The 11,085-nt window shown below is 42.7% G+C and overlaps 1 long non-coding RNA gene across 1 annotated transcript; it reads right to left on the reverse strand.

The window, feature by feature from the left end:
• Nucleotides 1-861: 861 nt before the first annotated feature.
• Nucleotides 862-1,653, reverse strand: LOC119418415. The gene is made up of 3 exons (XR_005187191.1): nt 1,614-1,653; nt 1,141-1,187; nt 862-1,055 (listed from the first exon to the last, which is right to left on the reverse strand). It is a non-coding gene; the product is annotated as an uncharacterized LOC119418415 (long non-coding RNA).
• Nucleotides 1,654-11,085: the final 9,432 nt, after the last annotated feature.

The following is an 11,085-nucleotide window of genomic DNA, read 5'->3' on the forward strand; positions in this document are numbered from 1 at the left end:
ATGTTGCGGTTGTTGTTGTTATCCATTACTGTTTTTGTCGGTTTCTACTTTTTGGTGTCCTGTTATGTAATCTGTTGCTGTGTGCTCGTCCACAGGGCATGCCACTGAAGGTGTTGGAATAAGATGCATCATCCCCGCAGGACATACCATCTGTGTCTCTGCTGGGCAGGAGAGTGTGCGCAAGCTGGTACGCGTGCTGTGGCTGGAACATCCACTCCAAAGACTGGATCCGCTGGGCCAAGGGCAACGTCTCCTTTCATTGTATTTTTAATAAGCAAAATAAAAATGTGCAATGACTTTGGACTTTTAGGGGTGGAAATTAAAGTTGCCGGATCCAAGCAAACAGTTGCCGGAACACACCCTGTCAAAATGAGAGACTTCCTGGATCTTATTCCGGCAGGATCTGGCTCAAATTAAGCCATGCATGTGACAATGTAATGTTCGGTTGATGGAAACAAAACCTATCAGACAAAACAAGCACATCTGCTGTTCACCACTTATGTGAATGACCTCTGACCTCATCATGGGGAACACCCAGCTGCTGCACTCACCTGGCATGTGTGGCATGCGGTACCGTGGTGAAGTGTATTGCTCACAGTTGATGTTGGACACCAGTGGCAAGGGGGACTCCAAGGATTCTGCCTCTTCCATGGAGTGATGCCAGGCCCAGTTTGAAGGGCTTCCCGGTCCTCTTCTGGGATCATTCAGAAGCTCCCGTCTGTTCAGCGGCTGCTGCTCTCTGGTAGAATGAGGCCAAACATTTACAAAGAGGGGTGACCTTGCCCGTCCGGGGTCTGCTGCTGCTGAAGGCCCAACGTGAGGGCCCAGAAAAGCCTGGCGAGCTGCTCCTGCTTCATGTTGGTACCAGTCGACCCTACTGAAACCTGAATCCCACAGCCCCCTCTGAGGAGGCTCACAGCCATGGCTCTTTGCCGTCCTGCTGGCCCCTTCATGTCCACTACAGAGTTTACAAAAGGAGGGCCAGGCCACATCAGCACTGGGCGCTGTCATCCTCTCATCCATCTCAACAGGAACACTCCAATGAGAGCACGGTTCTGAGAGCACAATACAACAAAAATAAGTTTCCACCTCAGTGTTAACTGATCAGATCTGAGAGAACACCAGGGAACAGCATCCTACCTCTGAGAGATTCCATTTCCTTTATAGGGACGTGTGTGCGGCCCACACTGCAGTGAAGCAAAAACAATATTTGAGCAAACTTCTAGAACACCTTAGAGACAAACAAACATAATATCTAATGTTAGAACATCTACCACAACAAGAACTGCAGGCTCAGAGTCAAGACTGATGAACTAGAACTGTTATCAAAACTGCTCAGTTGACAGGAAGGAGTAGAAACTGTTAAGGTTGAAACAACAAACCTTTGAGGAATTGTTAATGTTTGTCACTAAAGTGTGAAAACAAGAGATCTGCCACTTCAGCCTGGTTGGAACGTAACACAATCGCTTACAAAGTAGTACAAAGGTCAGAAATGCTGCTCTAAAGCTATGTCAGGTATGTCCTCTGAGATGGAAAACTAAATCTTTAAATATTTTCTGTTTTTCCTGCATTATACATATTTAGAGAATACAGCCAAACGTGATCATACTCACCTTTAGTTCACTCTCCTTACCTCATCCGCAGCACAAACCTGTTCTGAGGTAAGCAGGAAACATTCCCCTTCCTGGTTCACACAAAGCTTGGAAGTGTTGTGACTCCTTCTATGCAAATCATGTCGGGCATTGAATCCAGAACTGCCAATCAGATTGCTTCCTCAGCAAATGCAGGTGTGCTGCAGAGGCCATCCAGCTTTACCTGAGAAACGTTTGGTTTCACATTTACTTGAATTGGAAGAGCAATAACTCAAAGTGAGGGAAAACTACAGATTGCACTCAGCATGTAAAGGGAGAGCATAGCACACCTACTATAATTTTACAGGATTCAGGATGAGTATGGAGGGTGGAATGTGACAAAATTATATAAACACATAATAATTAAATGTTTCATTTAATTATTCCATATATCATAAAACAAAATAGAATATTAAATTATTAAATAAACAATTAATTAATTAAAAGTCCCATTAAATAAATCAAATTAACTTTTAAATAATAACACTAAATAATGAAATGTTAATTTCAATAATATTTTATGTAAAGATACATCCATCCATTATCTTTATCGCTTGTTCCATTTTGGGGCACGGGGGTCGCCGGTGCCCATGTCCAGCAATCACTGTGCGAGGGGCGGGGGACACCTTGGACTGTAAAGATACAGTAAAAATTTCATTGTATTTTCAATTATTTCATTATGTATTAAATTATTAAATGATACATTTAATTATTTAATGACATTTACATTTCTTTATTTCATGATGCATTTATTTATTTAATTTTGTTACATTCCATCCATGGAGGGTGGAATAAATAAATGTAAGTGTCCAACTACATGAATAAATGTACCATGAAATAAATGAACGGGCAGCACGGTGGCGCAACTGGTAGAGCTGCTGCCTCTCAGCGAGCAGGTCCCTGGTTCAAATCCCAGTCCAGGGGCCTTTCTGTGTAGAGTTTGCATGTTCTCTCCGTGCATGCGTGGGTTTTCTCCGGGTGCTCCGGTTTCCTCCCACAGACCAAAAACATGCATGTTAGACTGATTGGTAACTCTAAATTGTCCCTAGGTGTGAGTGAGAGAGTGAATGGTTGTTTGTCTCGTTTGTCTCTATGTGTCCCTGTGATGGACTGGAGACCCGTCCAGGGTGTCCCCCGCCCCCCGCACAGTGATTGCTGGACATGGGCACCGGCGACCCCCGTGACCCAAAATGGAATAAACGGGTAAAGAAAATGGATGGATGGAAATAAATGAACGTGTGAGGATTGTTTCCTTGGTGTGTGCTGCCCTCGTGTGGTCTGTCTGTTTCTCCCTATCTCCTGCCTCTCTCACATTTTCCTCCACAATTAACTAACGTCGTCCTCCTGTCACTTCGCCCAGCTGTTTCTTGTTTACCCCTCATTAGCGTGCCTATATATCCTACATCTTGTCTTTGTTTCCCTGTAAGAGGATTATCCTTCCACGGTGTGTGATATGTCACTGTTCATCCTGAGTTCCTCTGCTGTAAGTTTTTTGCTACCACATCAGATTTTACTTTTATTTTCAATAAATAGTTTTATTTATATATTATCTATCGAGTCGGAGTCCTGCCTGCGTTGGGTCTTACCTGCGTCACTGGGTTCAACTTAGTGATGTCAAAATGAAGCTTTTTTTTTTTCCCGTGTGTCCTCCCCCAGAAAATTTGGAATAAAAGAGATGCCATTTCCTGCATTTTGTTGTATTTTAACAGGTTGTTAAACATTTGAATAAACTGATTAAAAACAGGTCTCTCTTGTAAATGACGAGGCTCAAAGAGACTAACAACCTGTGTAAATAAAGGTTGAATTGTAATTACTATTTTAGAGAGCAACAACATTTAACAAGCCTGTGTGTGAATGCACGTCCTTGACAGTCTGTCAGGCATCCTACCCCCCCCCCCCCCCCACACACACACACACTGCAGAGTGCCAACCTGAACTCTTCTCAGCTGAATTCAGTCCTGTGTGTTCTGCTCCAACCTCTGCCTCTGTTGTCCAGCCATCTATTTATTTTAGATAAATTGTCTTTTCAAGATTTTGATTGCTGTTATTTTGACTAATTAGTGCCGTTGTTTTGATACGTGATGTAATAAACATCAAACATTTCACTTGTTTTTTTTTAATTATTTTTTATTTATTTATTTTTTACTGTAAGCTCATTTATTATATCTGAAATGTTGTGCACTGTAATGTATGCAGGAGTTCCAACACAGCAGTTGTGCGCGCGTCCTGCAGAGCTGTGTGGAGACACTGTGTGTAAAGCACCTGTCTCAGGGTGCACAGAGTCAGAGTCAGAGTCAGAGTCAGAGTCAGAGTCAGAGTTTCTTTATTGTCATTCGCACCTCATGTGGTACATGTGGTGGAGCGAAATTATGTACACAGGGTCCCAGTTACATCCAACAATAAAATGTATAAGAAAAACAGTAATAACATCTAAGATATGAACTAAGAAAAACATCAACTAAATATACACTAAGCACTCATAACATAAAACATTGAACATCAACACAAACATGAACATGAGTCTGTGAGCAGATGTGCACGCATGAACACATCAACATTGAAACAGATCAGCAGCAACATGAAACAGATCAGCAGCAACATGATATGGTTTTTCACAGTGATTATTCTAGTTAGAGATTCATGAGTCTAACAGCCTCAGGGTAGAAGCTGTTCCTCAGTCTAGTGGTTCTACACTTAATGCTCCTTAACCTCCTTCCTGAGGGGAGTGGGGCAAAAAGTGTGTGTGCTGGGTGAGTGGGGTCCTTCATGATGCAGGTGGCCCTCTTCCTGCATCTGGAGGTGTAGATGTCTGTGATGGTGGGGAGACTGACTCCAACAGATTTCTGTGCAGCCTTCACCACTCTCTGCAAAGCTTTTCTTTCTGCAGCTGTGCAGCCTCCATGCCACACGTTGATGCTGGAGCACAGGATGCTCTCCACTGCACACCTGTAGAAGGAGGTGAGGACTGAGCTTCCCAGACCAGCTCGCCTCAGCCGTCTGAGGAAGTAGAGTCTCTGATGAGCTTTCTTGATCAGGCTGGTGGTGTTGTTGCTCCAGCTGAGGTTGTCATTCATGTGTACACCCAAGTACTTGTAGCTGGAGACCACTTCCACCGCAGATCCTCTTATGTTCAGGGGGGTGTAGGTGTTTTTGTTCCTTCTGAAGTCCACAATCATCTCCTTTGTCTTCTTCACATTGATGTGAAGGTTATTCTCTCTGCACCAGCTCTCCAGGTGTTCCACCTCTTGCCTGTAGCTGGACTCATTGTTTGTGATGCATCCCACCACCGCTGTATCATCTGCAAACTTTACAATGTGACAGCCTGGATGGGTAGCTGCACAATCATATGTGAGCAGAGTAAACAGAAGGGGGCTCAACACATATCCCTGAGGAGAGCCAGTGCTGAGGGTTATGGTGGAGGAGGAGAGGTTGTGGATCCTCACTAACTGTGGTCTGTTTGTTAAAAAGTCTAGTACCCAGTTGCAAATGGAGGGGCTTAGTCCTAGTGTGGATAGTTTGTCCATCAGGGTTTGGGGGATCATGGTGTTGAAGGCGGATGTGAAGTCCACAAAGAGCATACGGACGTAAGAGTTTTTCTGCTCCAGGTGGTTGAGCGCAGTGTGGACCACAGAGGAGATTGCATCCTCTGTTGATCGGTTCTCACGGTATGCATACTGATGAGGGTCCTCGTTGATGTTGATGGTTGTTTTGATGTGAGTCATGACCAGTTTTTCAAAGCATTTAGCGACTATCGGGGTGAGGGCCACTGGAGGAGCTGGAGGAGGATGAAGACGCTCCCTGCGGGACATGCAGTCCGTGTCTCTGCAGGCAGGAGCGTGGCACGGCTAGAACATCCACTCGTTGTACTTTTAATAAATAATCAAAATAAAAATGCGCAATGACTTTGGACTTTTAGGGGTGGAGTTGGCGGCTCCGAGCCGTCAAAATTATAGAGTTCCAGGATCTTGTTCTGACAGGATCCGACTCAAATGAACCACTATCGGAATATCACAAAACAAGAGCTGTTTGTAACGTATAATACGAGTAGAACGGGGATGTGAACCGGGGCTTGAGCATCTTAAATACACTGAATCGCTCCAAATGTTTGAAACTCCGCCTGTCAACTCGAAGCAGTCAGCTGACTCAGTCTGAATGAAGCAGTGAAGTGGTTCACACGTCATCGGTGATGTCACATGAAGCAAGCTCCAGCCCACTGCTTCACCATAACTACCCTGTCGAGTTTGAAGCGTGCTTTGAAGCTTCGGTGTTAGAGGTAACTTCACTAGTTCACCTAAACACAGATCATAACAGAATCCTCGGACCCACTATGAACCCAGCAGGTTGCCCGTTTGTCATGGGTCTTGATCCAGAGGATTTTCAGCAGCTCTGCAAAATAACATGGAGATACGTGGATACTTTGGCTTCCTCCAAGGATCTGGAATTAAGATGGACAGCCACAGAAGACATGCTGGGGGAGTTTTTTTCGCCTTCCTGGTTTATGTGATTCTCCGGGGATGTCGGAGATTTTGTCTGAGATTTTTGAAGAGAGGCGCAAGCTGCACATAATTCTCCCTCAGCCTCCTGCTCCGACACCCAGCAAAAATGACACTTCCCCCGAGTCACACAAGGAATCAGCAGCTCCCCACGTCTTGCCTCTCCATGTCTCTTCTCGTCACCGTCGAAAGGGGTATCATCGTTGGACCCAAGGCTGCTCCACTGATCCTCCTCCCGTGCCACCCACTACTTCCTGCGTCTCAATGAGTGGCGGCTGCGACGGTTCCTCTGCTGCTAGTGCCTTTGAGCAAGTCCCGGAGGACGCCTCTCATTTTCCCTCCGAGAGGGTCCAGAAGGAGGTCCCTAAAAGCTCTTCCTGTGTTCCAGTGAAGGTCCCAGACAACACTTCTCATTGCTGTGCCTCACCTCCAGAGTCTGCTGATGTCTTTCAATTGGATTATAGTGACTCCTCTGATAATTCTCACTCCAATCTCACTTCCTTGAACCTACAACTGCAGAAACTGTACACATCCACTACTCTCCACCTAGACAGTAAATATAGAGTCACTACTTTCTCCATCATGGAGAAATCATTAATATCCAAACCTGGACTCATTAAACTACCAGAATATTATGCAATACTCATAAAAATAAGGACTCTTGAGCCCCTTATCCACGGGGCCCTTTGGTACTCCTATGTAACTAGTTGTGGCCGATTGCATGTTTTATCAACAATGCCTTTAGCGGTGGAACCCACCCAATTTTTGGGACCTAATTCTCTGAGGTCCCAGGTCTGGTTCTTGTAGGGTCTAGATGTGACATCAGCGCACTGTAGGTCACTGATTGGTCAGGGGGCGTATTCATTGGTGGAGGGCGGAGATTCAGTCTTCCACCGGAAATCACAATCCGCCATTTTCTTTTTCACCCGCATAACAGACAACAAGTAATCGGAGGAGCTTATTTTGGAATATTTTATAAGGTAAAACAAATAATCATGGCACAACCGTGGTCGAATGCTGAAGTTCAGGCATTTCTCTGTTTGCTGGCCGATGAACAAGTGCAGCGCGAGCTAGATGGAACGAAACGAAATGAAAAGATTTTTCAAGAGGTGTCTGCGCAGATGGCGGTGCAGGGCTTCCATCGCACACCAAAGCAAAGAGGAAAGCTTAAAAAACTAAAAGCGATTACAAAACGATTAAGGACCACAACGGTAGGAGTGGAGCAAACAGAAGAAACTGGAAGTGGTTTGTACAAATGGATGCCATTTACAGCAAACGCTGTCAACAAAGGGAGGGAGAGTGGCCTAGACACGGCCACTGCTCTTCTGGAAGCTATAGCTGATGGTGAGTGTATTTTATTTACTTTAAGCATATTTCCTTTTCCTCATGCAACCGTTTCTTTGCGTTTTCTGAAAGTACTCTGAACAAACGAGGCTGACTCGGTTAAGTCGTCATTAGTTAGCATCATTGCTAACTGTACTCTGTTGCTGTTTTTCCACTCTTATTTTGATGCAGAAAGTCCCACTGAACATGAAGGTTCGCCAGTGTAGTATGACATATGCAGGATATATTCATACATTTCGCGAGTTCTTCATTTTTCTGACTGTGTACATGTCGTGCATTGAATTTAACAGAAATGTAACGAGAGACGTTATTTATCTTTGACCCATCAAAATGAATGCGGTCATTTATTTGCAGAATCAAAGTTTAACATCAAACATTTACATTAATTTGGCAAAATATGAAAACAATAACATGGCTAGTTTCACAGGAAGTGGGAACAATACGGCGATTGTCCTCACTTTTCAGCAGAACAGCAGACATCAATCACACGGCGGTGATTGAGAACTTTGCTTCAGATATTTCTAAAATATCTGTAATGATTTTAGGAGAAAGGAGAGTTTAAGATGGAAAATGGAGATTTATCTTACAGAGAGATGTGTGAGGGAATTAATCTGTTTGACCAGAAACGTGCACGCTCCTTCAGTTCTCAGCTTGGTCACGGTACGCTTGGTCGAAGTAGAACTTTTACCTGTTGATGATAGATCAGCGTCGGTATAGAATCCTTCCTTTGACTCTTTCAGCGTCTCCGTTGAGAACAGCTAAAATACTTCGAGAGTCGTGCGAGGTTATCCAAACAGAAGTTATAATTCCCAAAATCGTCCCTGCATTCTGGATTTAAGGACTCTGAACTCCTTCAGAGCTCTACTCCTTTAAGCTCTTTTCATCTCGTCGCGTCTCTCTTCGACAGAGACTCGACACAGACATCAGACCTTCTTTTGACACTTCTCCATGAGCTGCATCAGAGCGAGACAGACTCTCGAGAACCGGGAAGTTGCCACATTTAAATGGGTTCGACTTCCGGGTCATTTGAGAGCTTTCTGATTCGTGGATGGACCAGAACAGAGGTGTGGTTTGTGATGTAAGGTGTTATCAAAGTCAAGGACAGAGATTAAGTTTGTTTAAAACAGACAGAAAGATTATTGGAGAACTTCAGACTTCGTGGAGTCTCTACTCCTATTATCTGCTCCATATGATAAACATGACATTTCTTTTCAGTAAACTTTTAGTTGACCGAACCTCGAACTCTAACATACTTACAAATTTGCTCATTGAAGACAGAAAATCAAGAAATGCATATTAACCTGATTTCTTCTTAGAATGAGGAATAAAAATCATTACTTACTGTTTATGTAAATAAAAATGAGTAGTTCTCTTCAACCTGTAAACATTGAGTGAACTAACACAATTTGATTATCAAACATTTGTAAAATAGTAATGATCATAGAGAATTGTCATTTCTACTTGATTAATTCAAGAAAGAAAGTCTCAGGATGGGTCAAACTGTATTTCTGGATGCAGATCAATGAAATAACAGTTTCTGTCCATCTGGTCAGATTTGACATCAGGTTAGGTTCACTACACCAGATTCTGCTTTTGACTGTCCAATCCTCCCCGCTTCTGACCCTTCCCGACCACACCAGCTCCAAGTACATCCACGCCACAGAGTACATCCACGCCACCGGGCACATCCACGCCACCGGGCAACACGCAGCAGAGCGGCACCAAACAGCACCCGTTACTAGGTAAGAAGAAGCAACAATCGTGTTTAACATCACATTGATCATGTTGATATGAATGTTGTTTTGTTTTTGTTGTAAAACACCTTGCATGTATTCAAACTACTTGTTTATTCAGTTGTAATGTATAAATGTTAAATTTAATTATTCATTTATTACTTAAACTTTCATTTATGAAGTTTATTATTGAAATTATACAGGGTGTAGTGATTTTTGTTCAGATTAACGATGCTCTGTTCTTTTTCTAAATGAGCACAAACCGTTGTAAATGACTACATGTAGTTTATTTATGCCCACCTGCTTACTATCATTAAAGTACTAGACTGCTTTATGAACAGAATCATTTCTGATCTTGTGAACAAACACCTTTTGAAATTAGCAGGAACTTTAATGTAAATAATTTATTTAAAAACTCTACCTGTACTTCATCATCTAACAGCCATTTTCTTGTGTGTTATTCCTAGGCAATAGAAAGCGCAGATCAACAAGTGCAGCAGAGAGCTTTGTTTCTGCGCATACAGAACAAGAGGAGATGAACCGGAAGCAGAGAGAGGAACACTTCCATTTTATTTGTGAGGATGCCAAAAAAGCAAGGCAAGAAGAAGCTGCAGAGAGGCAACGCCAAGCTGCAGCAGCGAGGAAGCAGGACAAGGCAATTAGGAGGGAGGAGATGGCCTTGAGGAGAGAGGAAGCAGATGTTCGCAGAGAGGAAGCAGCACAGCGAAGGCAGGAGGCTGAACAGAGTGCTGCTTTCAATCAGGCACTCCTTGGGGTGCTGGAATCCATTGCCCGTTCCATGGCAAACAGACATGTTTAAAAATATTTAGAGTAGATCATAGTTGATCTATAGAAATGTAGATCCTGCAAGGTAAGCCCACAAATAGCCAAACGTAGCTTGTTAAGGTTGCATATATAATTAGTGTATAATTAATTTTTTTTGTACAGGTCTTTATTTCTAATAAAAGAAACATTTTCAAGTCTTGAGCTTCCATCTGATCATCAAAAGTGAAGTGCTTACAGTGTTTTTTTTTACGTCAATAGTGTAGATAAGTGAAGTAATTGTTTTTTACCTGTAACAATGCTGGTGAAGATTCTCAGTTATCCTTGACACGGCAAATCCCCCCCAAAACAGATAAAAACAAAACCTCAGGACTTTTTTTAAAACTGAAGACGTTTCACTAATCATCCGAGGAGCACTCACAATTCAATGAAAAAAGGAATATGGGATTAAAGTTATAAAGCTGTGGTGTTCTGTAAGCTTGCTGGAGATTGATCTGCATGTGTCAGTCTCCATAATACAAGCTGACGGCACACCACAGCTTTATAACTTGAATCACACTCCTCGTTTCATTCAATTGAGAAAGAGCCTCGGATGAGAAGTGATACATCTTCAGTTACAAATAAAGTCCAGTATTTTTATTTATGTAATTTTTCGGTTTTATCTGTAATGAGTACTGAAAAACGTAACCATAATACAGAATGTCCATGTGTTGTAAATGAACATTGCAGTGGAGTTAAAAAGGTGTAGGACTTGTGTAATCTACGTTTACAATCATCCTCATTCAGGATGTTTTCAGTCATTGCATGTCAAACACCTCGGCCATGATGTCCATCCTGTGGATCCAGCAGCTTCTGTGTCTTTTTCGCCCAAGGTCAAAAATTCTCTCCACGACTTTCACTGTGGTACAAAGGAGCACTAACTTAATATTACTTAAGAGCACTTCAGTCATGAAGATAATTTGCGACAGCTTAATTTAAAGAGCTGCGTGGTAAGCATAAGCTCTGAAAGAGTTGTTAAATATCAAATCAAATGTAGGTTATTATGTAATGTACGTAATATATATATATATATATATATATATATATATATATATATATATA

This window comes from Nematolebias whitei, chromosome 12 (assembly GCF_014905685.2).
Source record: "Nematolebias whitei isolate Nwh7 chromosome 12, NemWhi1, whole genome shotgun sequence".
In the NCBI taxonomy this organism is placed as follows: domain Eukaryota; kingdom Metazoa; phylum Chordata; class Actinopteri; order Cyprinodontiformes; family Rivulidae; genus Nematolebias; species Nematolebias whitei.